This window comes from Theropithecus gelada, chromosome 1 (genome assembly GCF_003255815.1).
Source record: "Theropithecus gelada isolate Dixy chromosome 1, Tgel_1.0, whole genome shotgun sequence".
NCBI classification, from domain to species: domain Eukaryota; kingdom Metazoa; phylum Chordata; class Mammalia; order Primates; family Cercopithecidae; genus Theropithecus; species Theropithecus gelada.
In genome coordinates, this window is record NC_037668.1 from 63,795,440 (window position 1) to 63,810,687 (window position 15,248).

A 15,248-nucleotide genomic window follows, 5' to 3' on the forward strand; every position below is an offset into this window, starting at 1 on the left:
CGTGACATCTCTCTTCCTTTCCCCCAAACTTCCAACCTTATCCTGTGGACTCTGCCTCCTCTATTTCTCTCACTTCTGTTCCTTCCCCTCCTTTCCCACAGTCTCACCCTAATGCAGACCTTGTATTCTGCCAAAACTCAGCCCAGTGCCTGGCACATCCCTGTCACTAAGTAAAAGTGTGTTAAATTAAGTGGCCACATTCTCTCCTGGATGATCATAAAAGTCTCTTGCCCAGTCCCCCAGCCCCAGCTTCTCTCTGTTTTCTCAACATAGCCTATGGAGACTCCCACAAGGCTTCTAACACCTTGGGCTGCATCTGGATGACTGGGACAGCCTATCACCATGCAGGCCCCATCCAGATTCGGTAGGCGTGGGATAGGGCCCAACATCTGCCTCTCTAACGAGCTCCCAGGGGATGCTGACGCTGCCTGTGAGCCACACGTTGGCACGGTTCTGCCCATGGCTCTCCCCTGCTCTGGATTTTCCAGTGGCTTCCTGGTACCAGCAGGATAAAGTCCATGTTATTCTGCAATTCACATGGCTTCCTGGAGGAGGAGGCATGCTTTAGACTCAGTAGAACGTGGACCAGTTAGGAAGGAGCGGGTAGAGAGATGGATGTTGAGCCCAGCAAAGCCCTGAGGTCACGTTTGGAGGCACACACTCTGGGTCTAAGAGTCATGTGGGTAAGGAGAGGGCCAGGGACCAGCTCAATGCAGGAGCCACCAGAGTGTGTGCTGCGCTCTCTGTGTCCCTCCTTCCATGGCTCTGTGTCACTGAACCCAGGCCTTTGCCTCCTGTGTGTCTCTGGCATCTCTCTCTGTGTGTCTCTCTCCTGTCTCTGTATCACTATCCCATCTCTGTCATTGTTTGTCCTTTTCTGTCCTCTACCATGTCCTGTGCCTAGGTCCCTTTCTGAGTTCCAGGCTCTGTAAATCTCTAGCTGTTGGTCACTGGGCAGGACCCTTGGGAAGGCCAGCACTGACAGTCCACACCTGCTCGTGTTAATGTCAGGTCTGGGTCTGACCTCCCTGGACAATGCCTGAGCAGCTCCACGAGATCTGGGAAGGGACTTGGGGGCGTCCAGCCCATGAGCTGAGCTCTCTGTCTGCTGTGCAGATGAGGACTGCCCCAAAGCCAAAGAGGAGCCTGGAATCTGGGAGCTGGAGGATGGAGGGAGGTGGCCAGATCAGGGCAGGGCTCCCTGCGGGCCACCTTCTCACCCAGGTTGAAGGCAGGAGAGGAGTGCTGCCTTCTGCCCACCTGGTTTGCCCTACCAGACTTCAGTTCCACCTAACAGTCCCAACATCCGTCATCCCTGCAATGAGGCTCCCAGACCACAAGTGGCCTCAGTTTCAGAAGTAGCATAAGGAGGCTTGAAGGAGAAATCAGAGTTCAACAGGCCCATGCGGGCAGGTGGCGGTGGGACAGTCCAAGCCGAAATCAGAGCAAATGACTGGATGAGGAAGACTTCCAGGGTAGGGGGGCATCCAAGGAGCAGTGAACCTGGGGCTCTGGAACTCGGGAGAGAGACATGGGCTAGAGGTAAAAATACAGGTTTGTGGCCGGGCGCGGTGGCTCACGCCTGTAATCCCAGCACTTTGGAAGGCTGAGGCGGGCGGATCACGAGGTTAGGAGATCGAGACCATCCTGGCTAACACAGTGAAACCCTGTCTCTACTAAAAATACAAAAAGTTAGCCGGGTATGGTGGCAGGCGCCTGTATTCCCAGCAACCCGGGAGGCTGAGGCAGGAGAATGGCATGAACCTGGGAGGCAGAGCTTGCAGTGAGACGAGATTGCGCCACTGCACTCCAGCCTGGGCGACAGAGCGAGACTCCGTCTCAAAAAAAAAAAAAACAAAACTACAGGTTAATTGGTGGGGTTGCTGCAGCCTGGAGGAGGCCCATGGACTCCCCCTTGGGGAACATGCCTACATTTAGGGAGTGAAAGGAGCCCACCACAGCCCTGGGCTCCTCCCCCAACACCCTAGGATCCAGACACCCCAGATGTCTCACTGCCTCCCTGTCCCTGCCTTTTCCTGCGTGATCCTCTCTGCTGGGTTGCTCTTTCTACCTTTTGCCTCCATGGAAACATATTAGTCCTCATTTAAGACCCAGTTCAAATGCCTCCTCCTCCAAGCAGCCTTCCCTGCCTCCCTCAGGCAGAACAGCTCCTTCTCTTGGGCACCCACCTGCATGAAAGCACCTCTTCCCCACCCCCACCTCCCTCCTGCCTGAGGCGGGCACAGGGCATGTGTTCAATGAAGCCTGTAGCCCAGGGACTCCAGGTCCAGGCATCTGAAAACCCACCTCCCTCATCCAGCCAAGCCCTCGGGTGGCTTCTGGCAGGGCCACTTTCTCTTTGTTGCTCTTCCTGAGTCCTTCTTGGTTCTGGGCTGGAGGGGTCTTGAACCGAACCTCCCTCCTGCAGGCGACCAAGCCCCTGGCCTCTGCCCATCTCTGAGTCTAGGTTCTCTGCTGCTCCCCTAGGGAGGAGCATCTCGGGACAACAAAGTGCCCAGGAAGGTAAGAACAGTAGGGCAGGGGCAGAGGTAATAGAAGAGGCCTGGCAGTGGGCAGGCCCGAGGGCAACCATGTACCCTCAGGCAGGTAGCCAGGCAGCTGGTCCTTCCCCACCCAGGGACTCAGGCCTCAGCCGGGGCCGTCGCTTGCCTCCCGGCAGAGGCCTTGAGCTTCTGATGGGAACTGGACATCCGAGGGCCCCTACAGACCCAGCCACCCCCAGGCCTCAGGCAGGGGCAGGCGGGGCCTCCTCAGCCTCCAATCCCTCACCTTCTGGTTCACATTTGCAGCCTTTTCCGGAGCGCCACCCGCCGCCCGCTGCCTCCCCACGCCTGCCAAGATTCCTGGGCCTCTGCGGCTACCCTGCGTGGTGGCGGCGGCAGCAGCAGCAGGAGGGGCTGGGCTGGGCAGGGAGGGGGCCCGGCGGGAGCACAGCCAGGCCACTGCACCCAGGCTGGGCCAAGCAAACACGGCCCCGCCAAGGAGCCAGGCGAAATAGTTCACAAATGAGAAAAAGCTGCTTCCGAGTTGGGCCAGGGTTTTAAAGCCCAGGCTGCAGGGAGCTGAGGTCACCTGCAAAAAGGGTGGCTCACCGGACACCCTGGGCCTGGGAGGGCTTCCGGTGAAGCAGGAGGGAGTGAGGTTAGACAGCAATGAACACAGGCCTCATCCGGCCTGGGATATCAGAAAACCCCATCCCCAAACCTAGCTTACCTTTCAGGTCGGAGGGGCCTGGGAAGGTCCCAGCAGAGGCAGGGCCTGAGGATGAACAAGAGAAACAGTGAGGCTACAGGGCAGTGGCTCACGCTTATAATCCCAGTACTTTGGGAGGCCAAGGTGGGAAGACTGCTTGAGTCAGGAGTTTGAGACCAGCCTGGGCAATATAGGGACACATTGTCTCTACTAAAAATTTTTTAAAAATTAGCTGGGCATGATGGTGCACACCTCTAGTCCCAGACACTTGGGAGGCTGAGGGGGGTGGTATTGCTTGAGCCCAGGAGTTCAAGACTGCAGTAAGCTATGATTGTACCACTGCACTCTTGAGACAGGGCAAGACTCTGTTTAGGAAAAAAAAAAAAACAAAAAGGGAGGAACAGTGTGAGACAATGACATCAGGAGCCTGGGAAGCCTCCTGCCCTAACCCACAGCCACACCAGTGCCTGCCCCGGGCTTCTTACCAGAACCCCCTGCTGGAAACCGGGCCCCAACCTCAGTCTCTTCTCAGTTCCCTCCTCCCCTGAGGGAAGCAGGGTTTGTGCCCTCATACTCCACGACTCCATTCATTCAGTGCACACTTAGCAATACCCACGGGGTGCCTGGCCCTGGATTCACGGAGTTCCTCCTGTCTTAGGGCCCAGGCTGAGGATGCCCCTTCTGTGTCCCAGGTTCCCATGCTGGAGAAGTCCCTCTCATATGTCAGTTCTGGTTTGGGGTGGCCCCTACTTTGGGTTAGGATCCCTGCTGGGGAAGCTTCTACTATATGGAGGACCCAAGCCTGGGCCATGGACCACAGAAGTGGTTCAACCCCATACCCTGCCCTGCCTTGTCCTGAAGGGCTGGGGGCATCAGACAAGCGGTCATCACACAATTGGCAAAGATCTCTGGGCTGTGGGAGCATGAAGCAGGGAACACTGCCGCCTTAAGCTTCCCCTGAAGGCTTCATGGAGAAAGGGACACTGGAGCTGGGTCCTGAAGGATGAATCAGAGTCTGAAAGGCAGACGAGGTGGCAGAAGGAATTTCAGGTAGTAATATACAGGGAAGGTCCAGAAGTGCTGTGGGACAGGGAGGCTGGGGCAACATGGTGAGGAAATCTGAATGCCATGCTTGCATTTCTCTGGAGAGCAATGGGGACCCATCGAAGGTTATTTAGTTGGGGAAGTGATGTGGTCAGAGCCCTGGATGGCTGGGTCCCCATTTCTGCCTTAATCAGGCGTGGTGCCAGGATCTAATAAAAGCCCTACTCCAGGTCACATAGCTATACGCAAAGGATCCGGGGCTAAAGTCCAGACCCAGACATGACTCCGGGGTAGATGGGGAGGGGACGCCCAGCCAGCCCACCTGGCAGGGAGGCCTGTGGGCCGCGTCACTCTCTCCCACAGCTGCTTGCTTGCCTCTGCCTGCTCCCATGGAAACTCTGACATCCAGTCCTGTCTGTAGCTGCACAAGCAGCCAGATGCCAGAGCCAGCAGCTCCTAGGCCTCCTCTCCAACTCAGCTGAGCCCTGCCTCCATCCTGCCACTCTGAACACTATGACCCTGGAGCTGGGTCATGGGGCCACAGCCTGGATGATGGAGCCCAGGTAGGAGGACCCTCCAGCTCAGCTTAGCCCCAGCTTCTCTGGCCCCAGCCCCCTCCCCACACCATGAGACTCTGGGAGAAGAAATGACTTATGTTGGCTCTGGGCTTTGAAGGATGAACATGGATTTAACTGGTTGGTGGTGAGGAGAGGTGATCAGTCCTGGGCCAAGGGAACAGCATGTGTGAGAGTGTAAAAGCCCTGAATATATTCAGGGGATGGAGAGAATCCAAATAAAATAAGCAAACACATGAACTAACTAATCAGAGCTAATATTGTGTACCTACTGTGTGCCAGGTACCATTCTGGGTGTTCTCATGAATTATCTCATTTAATCCTCACAACAACCCAGTGACAAAAGTATTTCATCTTGCCTTTTTACAGATGAGAAACCTAAGGGCCAGAGAGGTTAAGTAACTGGCCCAACGTCACACAGCTCATGAAAAGCAGAGCCTGGAGCTGGGCACGGTGGCTCACGCCTGTAATCCCAGCACTTTGAGAGGCCAAGGCAGGAGAATCACTTGAGCTCAGGAGTCTGAGTCCAGCCTGGGCAACATAGTGATACCCCTGTCTCTTAAAAAAAAAAAAAAGTAGAACCTGAATTAGAACCCTGGCTATGGGCTCCAAAGCCTAGGCTCTTCACCATACAGATGATTTGAGGAGAGGAGACCTGGCTGGGGTCAGACTGAGAAACGCCTTGAATATCAGGATCAGAGATGCAGGTCCTACCTAAAGCTGCTTCCCCATTCCCTTCCCCCCTGTTAATGGTCAATAACAATGGTGTCTGCATCCCAAGTTCATTGTATGCACTGGACATAGCACTAGGCACGCTCATCAGCACTACTGACTCCCGTAACCCTGGAAGGCTGGAACTGCTGTCCCATTTCACTGAGGAGGAGCACTAGGTGCCAGAGAGGTCACATCCATTCTCTAAGGAAACCAGGCTAGGAAGTGAAGGAGGTGGGATCCGAACCCAGCTCTGCCTGGTCCCCAGGTGGTTAAAAGCCCTGTACACCTGGGCTCCCTGAAGACCTCAGCCATGGGCCCTGCCCCCTACTCCTGCTCTACCCCACCTGTGCTGCCTCAACCTAGATGGCACCAGGGACAGGCAAGGCTGGGAGCAGAGTGGGCAGCTACTATCAGGTGCCTCAGGAGTCTGCTCCAGTGGGCCAAGGCCCCCTTGGTCTTACAAATAGGAAGTGGGGGTGAGTGGGTAAGCCAGGGCGGTGCCTGAGCCGACTTCAATAGGACTCTGTTCTTAACCTCCACCCCCAGCTGCCTTCCCTAATCCCCTCCTGGAGCCCCTCCCCTGGCGACATCTCCCCTTTGCACAGAGCCTGCTGCTGTTGGCTAAATCCCAGACCAGATGTGGGTGGGACAGTCTGCACCCCCCACCCCCCACGCCCCACCAGCTTCTGAGAGCTGCAGGGTTCCAGGGAGGCTGGCCAGGGCCTCAGGCCCGCTTCCCCATTCCAACTTTCCAGACTGAGGTGCTGATGGCCATGAGGTGAACAATTGGCTCCTGCCAGCAATGGGGCTCATGGGAGAGGTTCCTATTTCTGAGCGCCTACTACAGGCAGGCTCTGGGCTAAAAATCTTTCTTTAAAAATCATGTCGGATTAAGAGGACCTCTCTGCATGCATCCTTATCTCAGCGCTAGCTCTTACTAGCATGAGACCTCCATCTGGACCTCAGCTTCTTCATCAGTGAAATGGGAACTCCAGGAATTATTTACTCCCGTAACCCTGGAAGGCTGGAACTGCTGTCCCATTTTACTGAGGAAGAGCGCTAGGTCCCAGAGAGGTCACATCCATTCTCCAAGGTAACCAGACTAGGAAGTGAAGGGGGTGGAATCTGAACCCAGCTCTGCCCAGCCCATATAAAGCTGCCAAGCCCAGCTTCACAGAGCATTTGTGAGGATTAAACAAGTTAATTTTGTATAATGGACTCAGAGCAGTGCTTGGCATATATGAACGCTAAATAAATATGCCCTATTATAAATATAATCACTGGCCAGGCGCAGTGGCTCATGCCTGTAATCCCAGCACTTTGGGAGGCCAAGGTGGGCAGATCACCTGAGGTCAGGAGTTCGAGACCAGTCTGACCAACATGGAGAAACTCCGTCTCTGCTAAAAATACAAAAATTAGCCGGGCATGGTAGCGGGTGCCTGTAATCCCAGCTACTTAAGAGGCTGAGGCAAGAGAATCGCTTGAACCTGGGAGGTAGAGGTTACAACGAGCTGAGATCATACCATTGCACTCCAGCCTAGGCAACAAGAGCAAAACTCCATCTCAAAAAAATAATAATAAATAAATAAAATCACCATGACACCTCTCAACAGCCCTGTGAGGTTAGTATTATAAACTTGATTTTACAGATCAGAAACCGAGCCTCAGAGAGACGTCATTTGCCCAAGTTCCCCTAGCCAGGGAAGGACAGTCCCAGAGCTTGGCCCCAAGCTGAGCAAGTCCAAAGATGAGGACAGCCTCCTGGCTCACCCGAGCTGAGGCATGGTGTGTACTGGGGTGGAGGTCGGTCCTCCGCACCCCCTCAGTCCCTCCTGCCTGACCCCCAGGGGTTCCACCCACAATCCAGCCCCTGCTGCCGCTGCAGGAGGGGGCTCTGCATTCCTGGCTAAGCAGCCGGATTTGCTGTGCTCCAGGAACTATGAAAAGAATGCTTGCCATGAGCAGAGCCGTGGTTGCCTGTCAGGGAGCGTGGCCTGGAGTGCCCACGCAGAGCTTGGTGGCAGCCAGCACAGTGGGAAAGAAGGAGGCTAGCCAGAAAGGAGAACTTCCGGGTGGTGGGGGCTGTGGACACTGGACGGGTGTGGAGACCAAAGTGTTGGCCACCTGGGATCTTTCAGGAGAGAAGTGACCCCTCTACCCTGCAATCTAGGTTTCTCCTCACCATAAGCTGTAAGCAGAGGCAGGCTGGCACTGCTGACCCAGCTCATGGATGGGGTTACAGAGACTCAGAGGAAAACTCTCCTGAGGTCACACAGCAGCCAGTGGCAGAATTGAGACCAGAGGCCAGGACCCCCGGCTCAGACCCCGCTACCTCCCAGAGGCTTCCCTTCCTCACAGGACCCACCAGGGACCACCAAGGGTTCCTAGATAATAGAAAATACCATCCCAGCCCTCACGGTTCTGGGCTCTCTCTGGGCCTGACCTTCTCATGCCTGCTATTCCTCCTTTCCCCCTCCACAAAAAAAACCCCTGTGCTACGAAAATGCCCCACACACTGTAGACGTACGACAATTAAGATTCCATTCCTTTTGGGAGGCTCAGGCGGGCGGATCACTTGAGGTCAGGAGTTCAAGACCAGCCTGACCAACATGGCAAAACCTCGTCTCTACTAAAGATACAAAAATTAGGCCAGGCGCGGTGGCTCAAGCCTGTAATCCCAGCACTTTGGGAGGCCGAGACGGGCGGACCACGAGGTCAGGAGATCGAGACCATCCTGGCTAACACGGTGAAACCCCGTCTCTACTAAAAAATACAAAAAACTAGCCGGGCGAGGCGGCGGGCGCCTGTAGTCCCAGCTACTCGGGAGGCTGAGGCAGGAGAATGGCGTGAACCTAGGAGGCGGAGCTTGCAGTGAGCTGAGATCCGGCCACTGCACTCCAGCCTGGGCGACAGAGTGAGACTCCGTCTCAAAAAAAAAAAAAAAAGATACAAAAATTAGCGGGCATGATGGTGCGCACTTGTAATCCCAGCTACTTGGGAGGCTGAGGCAGGAGAATTACTTGAACCCGGAAGACAGAGGTTGCAGTGAACCGCAACTGCGCCACTACACTCCAACCTGGGTGACAGAGAGAGACTCCATCTCAAAAAAATAAATAAATAAAGAGAGGCCGGGTGCAATGGCTCATGCCTGTAACCCCAGCACTTCGGGAGGCCGAGGCGGGCAGACCACAAGATCAGGAGTTCAAGACCAGCCTGACCAACATGGTGAAACCCAGTCTCTACTAAAAATGCAAAAACTAGCCAGGCTTGGTGGCACATGCCTGTAATCGCAGCTACTCAGGAGGCTGAGGCAAGAGAATCGCTTGAACCCGGGAGGCAGAGAGTACAATGAGCCGAGATGGCAAGAGAATTGCTTGAACCCGGCAGGCAGAGTGCAGTGAGCCGAGATGGTGCCATTGCACTCCAGCCTGGGTGACAGAGTGAGACTCCATCTCAAAAAAAAAAAAGAAAGAAAAAAGAAAGAGAGAGAGGAAGGAAGGAAGGAAGAAAGAAAGGCCAGGCATGGTGGCTAACACCTATAATCCCAGCACTTTGGAAGGCCAAGGTGGGTGGATCACTTGAAGTCAGGAGTTCAAGACCAGCCTGGTCAACATGGTGAAACCTTGTCTCTACCAAAAATACAAAATGTAGCCGGGCCTGGTGGCACATACTTGTAATCCCAGTTATTTGGGAGGGTGAGACAGGAGAATCGCTTGAATCCAGGAGGTGGAGATTGCAGTGAGCCAAGATCGCGCCACTGCACTCCAGCCTGGGCAACAGAGCGAGACTCCGTCAAAAAAAAAAGACCAGGCATGGCACAGTGGCTCACTCCTGTAATCCCAGCACTTTGGGAGGCCAAGGTGGGTGGATCATGAGGTCAGGAGTTTGAGACCAGCCTGGCCAATGTGGTGAAACCCCGTCTCTACTAAAAATACAAAAATTAGCCAGGCATGGTGGTGCTCACCTGTAGTCCCACCTACTACGGAGTCTGAGGCAGAAGAATGGCTAGAACCTGGGAGGTGGAGGTTGCAGTGAGCCGAGATCATGTCATTACACTCCAGCCTGCGTGACAGAGCGAGACTCTGTCAAAAAAAAAAAAAAAAAAAAAGTTGCTGTTCTGCCTTCTTATTGGCTAGGCACAGCGACTCACCCCTGTAATCACAGCACTTTGGGACGCCAAGGCAGGCGGATCACCTGAGGTCAAGTGTGCAAGACCAGCCTGGCCAACATGGTAAAACCCTGTCTCTACTAAAAATACAAAAAATTAGCCGGGCGTGGTGGTGGACGCCTGTAATCCCAGCTACTTGGGAGGCTGAGGCAGGAGAATCGTTTCAACCTGGGAGGTGGAGGTTGCAGTGAGCCAAGATTGCGCCACTGCATTCCAGCCTGGGCAACAAGAGCCAGACAAGAAAGAAAAGAAAGAAAAGAAAAGAAAAGAAAAGAGGCCGGGCGCGGTGGCTCAAGCCTGTAATCCCAGCACTTTGGGAGGCCGAGACGGGCGGATCACGAGGTCAAGAGATCGAGACCATCCTGGTTAACACGGTGAAACCCCATCTCTACTAAAAAAATACAGAAAACTAGCCGGGCGAGGTGGCGGGCGCCTGTAGTCCCAGCTACTCGGAGGCTGAGGCAGGAGAATGGCGTGAACCCAGGAGGCGGAGCTTGTGGTGAGCCGAGATCATGCCACTGCACTCCAGCCTGGGCGACAGAGCGAGACTCCGTCTCAAAAAAAAAAAAAAAAAGAAAAGAAAAGAAAGAAAAAAAAGAAAAGAAAAGAGAAAAGAAAAGAAAAGAGAGAGAGAGAAAAGAAAGAGAAAGAAAGAAAGAAAGAAAGAAAGAAAGAAAGAAAGAAAGAAAGAAAGAAAGAAAGAAAGAAAGAAAGAAAGAAAGAAAGAGGGAGGGAGGAAGGAAGGAAGGAGAAAGGAAGGAAGGAGAAAGAAAGGAAGGAAGGAGCAAGGAAGGAAGGAAGGAAGGGAGGGAGGGAGGGAGGAAGAGAAAGAAAGGGAAAGGAAAGAAAAGAAAGGGAAGGGAGGGAAGGGAAGGAAGGGAAGGAAGGGAAAGAAGGGAAGGAAGGGAAAGAAAGAAAAGAAAGAAATCACAGAACCTCAAGTGACAAGGTTCCCTCTGCTCCATGTCCTTTGAGGGAGGGCAGCCTTTGTGAGGAAGGGGACCTGGGCCTGGGATCCTGGCCTCGTTTTGATTCTGCCGCTGGCTGCCATGTGACCTCAGGTGAGTTCCCCTCTGAGTCTCCATAACCCCATCCATGAGCTGGGCCAGCATTTGCCGCCTGGCTCTCCCTATGAGGCACTAACCCTCTGCCACCCCCACATGTGACCTCTTCCCCTTCAAGAGCCAGGAGGGCTGGGCGCGGTGGCTCATGCCTGTAATCCTAGCACTTTGGGAGGCCAAGGCGGGTGGATCATGAGGTCAGGAGATCCAGACCATGGTGAAACCCCATCTCTACTAAAAATACAAAAAATTAGCTGGGCGTGGTGGCGGGCACCTGTAGTCCCAGCTACTCAGGAGGCTGAGGCAGGAGAATGGCGTGAACCTGGGAGGCAGAGCTTGCAGTAAGCTGACATCGCACCACTGCACTCCAGCCTGGGTGACAGAGCGAGACTCCATCTCAAAAAAAAAAAAAGAGCCAGGAATCCCAGCCCATCCAGGCTGCATGGGGACAGTCAGCCTCCAATTCAGAACTTTCCAAGAATCTGAATGGAAGCAGGGCCAGTCCTCCCCAGTCCACTTCTAGGATCCAACCAGAAAGGCGGAATGGACACTGATCAGACAATCTAGGTGCTACGCCCCCATCACACATGTGACCTGGGACTATTCCTCACCCCTCTGCAGGCAAAACAACTCTGGAGACAAGTACAGCATTCCCATTTTAGAGATGTCAAACTGAGGCTCAGAGATGGGAAGTCCTAGGTCTGTCTGACTCCCAATGTGAGCTCCTCTCCACACAACACATGCTGCCTCACTCAAGATCTGCTGTCCACACTCCACCCACTCTGGAAATGCCCTCAGAACAAAGTGGGCCTGGAATTCTCTTTTTGGGAGCCAGACTTCCATGACTGGTACTTGGGCACATGTGTGTCCACATATGGCCTCACAAACCCACCCAGGCTTCAGGGCTACACTCAGTCCCCAGCTCCCAGTCATCTCAACTTATCAGACCTCAGGGCCAAACCCACATCTCCCGTGCACCTGCCTTCTCTGGGGACAGGCCACAGCCATCTAGTGCAAGGCTCCTGGCCCCACTGCCAACCGGCTTACTCCTTTCCATCTACTTCTTCCTCTCATCCCCATGGCAACCGCCCACTTCATCCCCTGTCACCTTTCCCCTTAAACTCTGCCCAGCCTCCTCCATGATCTCCCTTGCCTTGAAGATCCCCCCTTCATCCTTGTTCCCCAGAGCAGCCAGAGTGATCTCCAGACTGTATCATTTGCAGCTCACAGCCTTTCTCTGGACAGGGCCCTTAGAAATCTGACCTCAAAGTCATGAGTCCCTCCTGCTCCCCAGTGTGATCCAACAGTGCCCATTACTCACTGTCCCTGAGAGAACCTTGAAGCCTCCCCCTCCACACCTCTGCACGAACTGTGCCCTCAGCCGGGAACGCCCTCCCATTCACCCTTTCCATCCCCTACACCTGTCAAAATTATCATCCTTGAAAGCCCTGGCCAGATCATCTCTTAGGTGCCACCTTCCCTGATCTGCACTTCAGCTTGCATGGTGCCCCTCCTCGGTACCTAGTAGGGCACCGTGGAACCACAGCCACACCCCATAGGAGAGGCCGCTGTGTCTCTCTCGTTCCTTCGTCCCGACACTGTAAGTTCCTCCTGCCACGGATGGGATCAGCTCATCTGAGGCCCCACTTCCCTATAAGAGGCGTCCCATCCCTGCCACTGAGAGTTCTGGAGCGGGCTGGGGGGCCAGCAGGGCAATGAAGCTGGGACTGTGCATCCTTTGTTCCAGCTCAGGCAGGAGCAGAGAAGGTAGTGGAGTACAGGGGCTCAGGCTGACAGCCCTGCTTAGTATCTTTCTCCTCCTTCTTGCTAACAGACACATTCACTTCCATATTTTCTTTCCCCTTCCTCTGAGCCAAAGAGCGGAAATTCTCATTTTCACTGCGGTAGACAAGTGAAACCGGAGAAAGAGACCCTGGTGAGCGTGTCTGGGTGTGAGCGTATATGTGTGTGTGTGCCGTCCTGTCTGAGTATGTCTGGCTGGGGCACGTGGGGCCTGCCATGTGTCTGTAGGAGTTTGGGTGTGTGTGCACGCGTCTGCCTGTGTCTTGTGGTGGTGTATGTTTCAGTGGAGGAGTGTGTCCGCATGAATCTAATGAATGTTTGGGTCGGTGTGTGACATGCGTGGCTCTCAGAAGGGTGCAAGGCTGTGTGTGGCTAGGTGAATGTGTCTGTGGTTTCTCCTCACTATCCTCTGGGGTCATTGTGTGTCCAAGCGTTTGTAGGTGTTCACCAGTCCAGTGGGAAGCCAGTGAGGGCGCCTATGCCCTGACCGAGACCACCAACCACGGTGTCTCTCCAGAGATCAACAATTCCTGCCCTGAGGCCCCATCAGCTTGGGGCAGTAAAAAGATCAGTCGATCTTAGCTCAGTCCCCAGAGAGGGACCTCAGGCTGCCTGACCCTCCAGCCATCCAGCTCCATGGCCCCCAGACCTTTCAAATGCCCAGTACAGCTGCTGGGAAGTTGTCCTTGCTAAAGGGACTCTGCTAAGAGGAGTGGATGGGCCCCTGCTGCCAGCCTGAGCAAAAGGTGCTGACAGCAGACAGGAGGGATGACTTCTGGTTGCTCGGGCATCCCTAAGGAGGTCAGCCGCATGTCTGTGTCAGGAACCCAGCATGGCCTCACACAGGCACACACACGTGTGTGCACACATACAACCAGCAAAGTTTTCCCCATGGCAATGGCGTTCCTGGGCCCCTCTGGCTGAATAGCATTTCTCTACCTGGAGGATTTCTGGGGCTAGGGTGGCTCCAGACCCAGGGCAGAGACACTGGGAGGTTGTTCTGGGGCCCTGGGACCCCAGTTCCTCTTGGCCAGGCAGTGGCTCTCACCCCCTGCAAGTCTCGGTCTGGAGCTAGGGGGATGCTGAGCCCCTGACAGGGACATTCCTGGGAACCTGTCTCCAGTTTGGGGCGAGGGGACTAACAGGGCACCTAGAATAGGAGGAACTTGGGGGCTAAGGCGGAAAACCTTATAACTGGGAGGTCTCCAGCAAATCAGCAATGGCAGAGAGATGGGGGCAGGAGTGAGAGCGGGGAGGATGCTAAGGCCCCTCACTCCCTCCTCTCTCCTCCATCACCCTGCGAAGGCAGCCTTGTTATCCCCACTTTACAGGTAGGACGGGAGACCGGGAGGTGGTGACGCGCCCAGAGCCACCTCGTCGGGGAGGGGGGTTCCTCGCGGCACTGTCTGATGCTGGAGCCCTCACTTCTGGGAGAGGAAGGGAGGAGGGGGCTTTCCTGGGATCCTGCCTGGGAGGGAACGGAGTGCAGGGAACGGGATGGGCTCCCCCATCCTAAGGCGACCCCCTGGCCCAAGTCCCCCACCGCGTCCCCATCCCAGAGTCCGAGGCGCCGGCCCTGCCGTCCCGCATGGTGCTGGGGGAAGCCCAGCCCAGGTCCTGCCCTCGGATTCCCCCAACCCGAGCCCCAGTGCCCGCCTCCCTGCCTTTACCTGCGGGCGCGGCCGCCGGGCGCCGCTCCCGGCCCTCGAGGGCGGCCCGGGCGGCGCGGGCTCCGCACAGGGGCGTCCGCGGCTGGGCGGGCGGCGTCGGGGTCCGGGGTCCGCGCCGGCGGGGTTCCGCGTCGCTCTGCCGGCCGCCCCTCGCGGCTGCCGGAGTGGGCGGGCAGCGGGAGGGGCGCGTCGGGGCGGGGCCTCCGCCCTCTTCTTTCCACAGCCACGGCCAAGGCCCGCGCCCCGCCCGGCCCAGCGCGGCCTCGGACGGCTGCCTCCCTCCCCGACACCCACGCAGAGCCCCCGCCACACACGCGCTCCTGGACGGCCCGCCCCCACCCCTCCCCGTCCACCTGACCCGCGGCTCGGCCACCAGGGAGTCCGCGCAGCCCCTGCCCTCGAGAGGCCACCCGCCTGGCTGGACGGACGCGGCTGCTGAGAAGGATGGCCAGGCGCGGTCCTGCAGGGAAGGGGCAGCTCGGGCTGGCGGCCCCCCACTAAGGAGTCCCCAGAAGGCTGCCTGCAGACGTGACCTCGGTAGGCTGAGCCCGGAGGACTCACAGGGGCCAGTCGTGGTCCGCACATTCAGGCTTTAGGGCATTGAACCGGGGTCACAGAGGCAGGCGGAGCAGGCCGAGGCTGGCCAGACCTAGTGCCCGGGAAATGGGGAGTCACGGAAGGCTCTGGAACGGGGCAGTCATGTGGTCAGATTTGTGTTTTGGAAAGAGCCGCCCAAAGCTGTGTGGAGGAAGATAGAGGCAGGACACCGAGGAGGCTACGGGAATACCCTGGCATGGTCCCATGAGGTGGACAGTGAGGGGGAAGGGAAGGGAGGTCCCAGTGTGAGGGGAGTGAGCAGGTGAATTAGGCAGAGTTTGGGCGAGGGGCCTAGGAAGAGGCAGTGTCAAGGACAGTGCGCAGGCTTTGGGCTAGGCCTGGGGGCGGTGGGGTCTAGCAGAAGGAGGAGGGCGGATGCAATGAGTTGGATGAGCCTGTGGGA

The 15,248-nt window shown here is 56.1% G+C and overlaps 1 protein-coding gene across 2 annotated transcripts in view; it reads right to left on the bottom strand.

Annotated features, from left to right (window-relative positions):
- COL8A2 (collagen type VIII alpha 2 chain) overlaps positions 1–14,535 on the bottom strand; it is a 32,886-nt gene extending 18,351 nt beyond the window's left edge. The window contains exons 1-2 of one of the 2 annotated variants that reach the window (XM_025363860.1): positions 14,249–14,535; positions 3,235–3,279 (exon numbers count right to left, since the gene is read on the bottom strand). The gene's annotated coding sequence lies outside the window, so the exon portion shown is untranslated. The remainder of the gene's footprint in view (positions 1–3,234; positions 3,280–14,248) is intronic. The other variant, XM_025363852.1, reaches the window with a different exon arrangement.
- Positions 14,536–15,248: the final 713 nt, after the last annotated feature.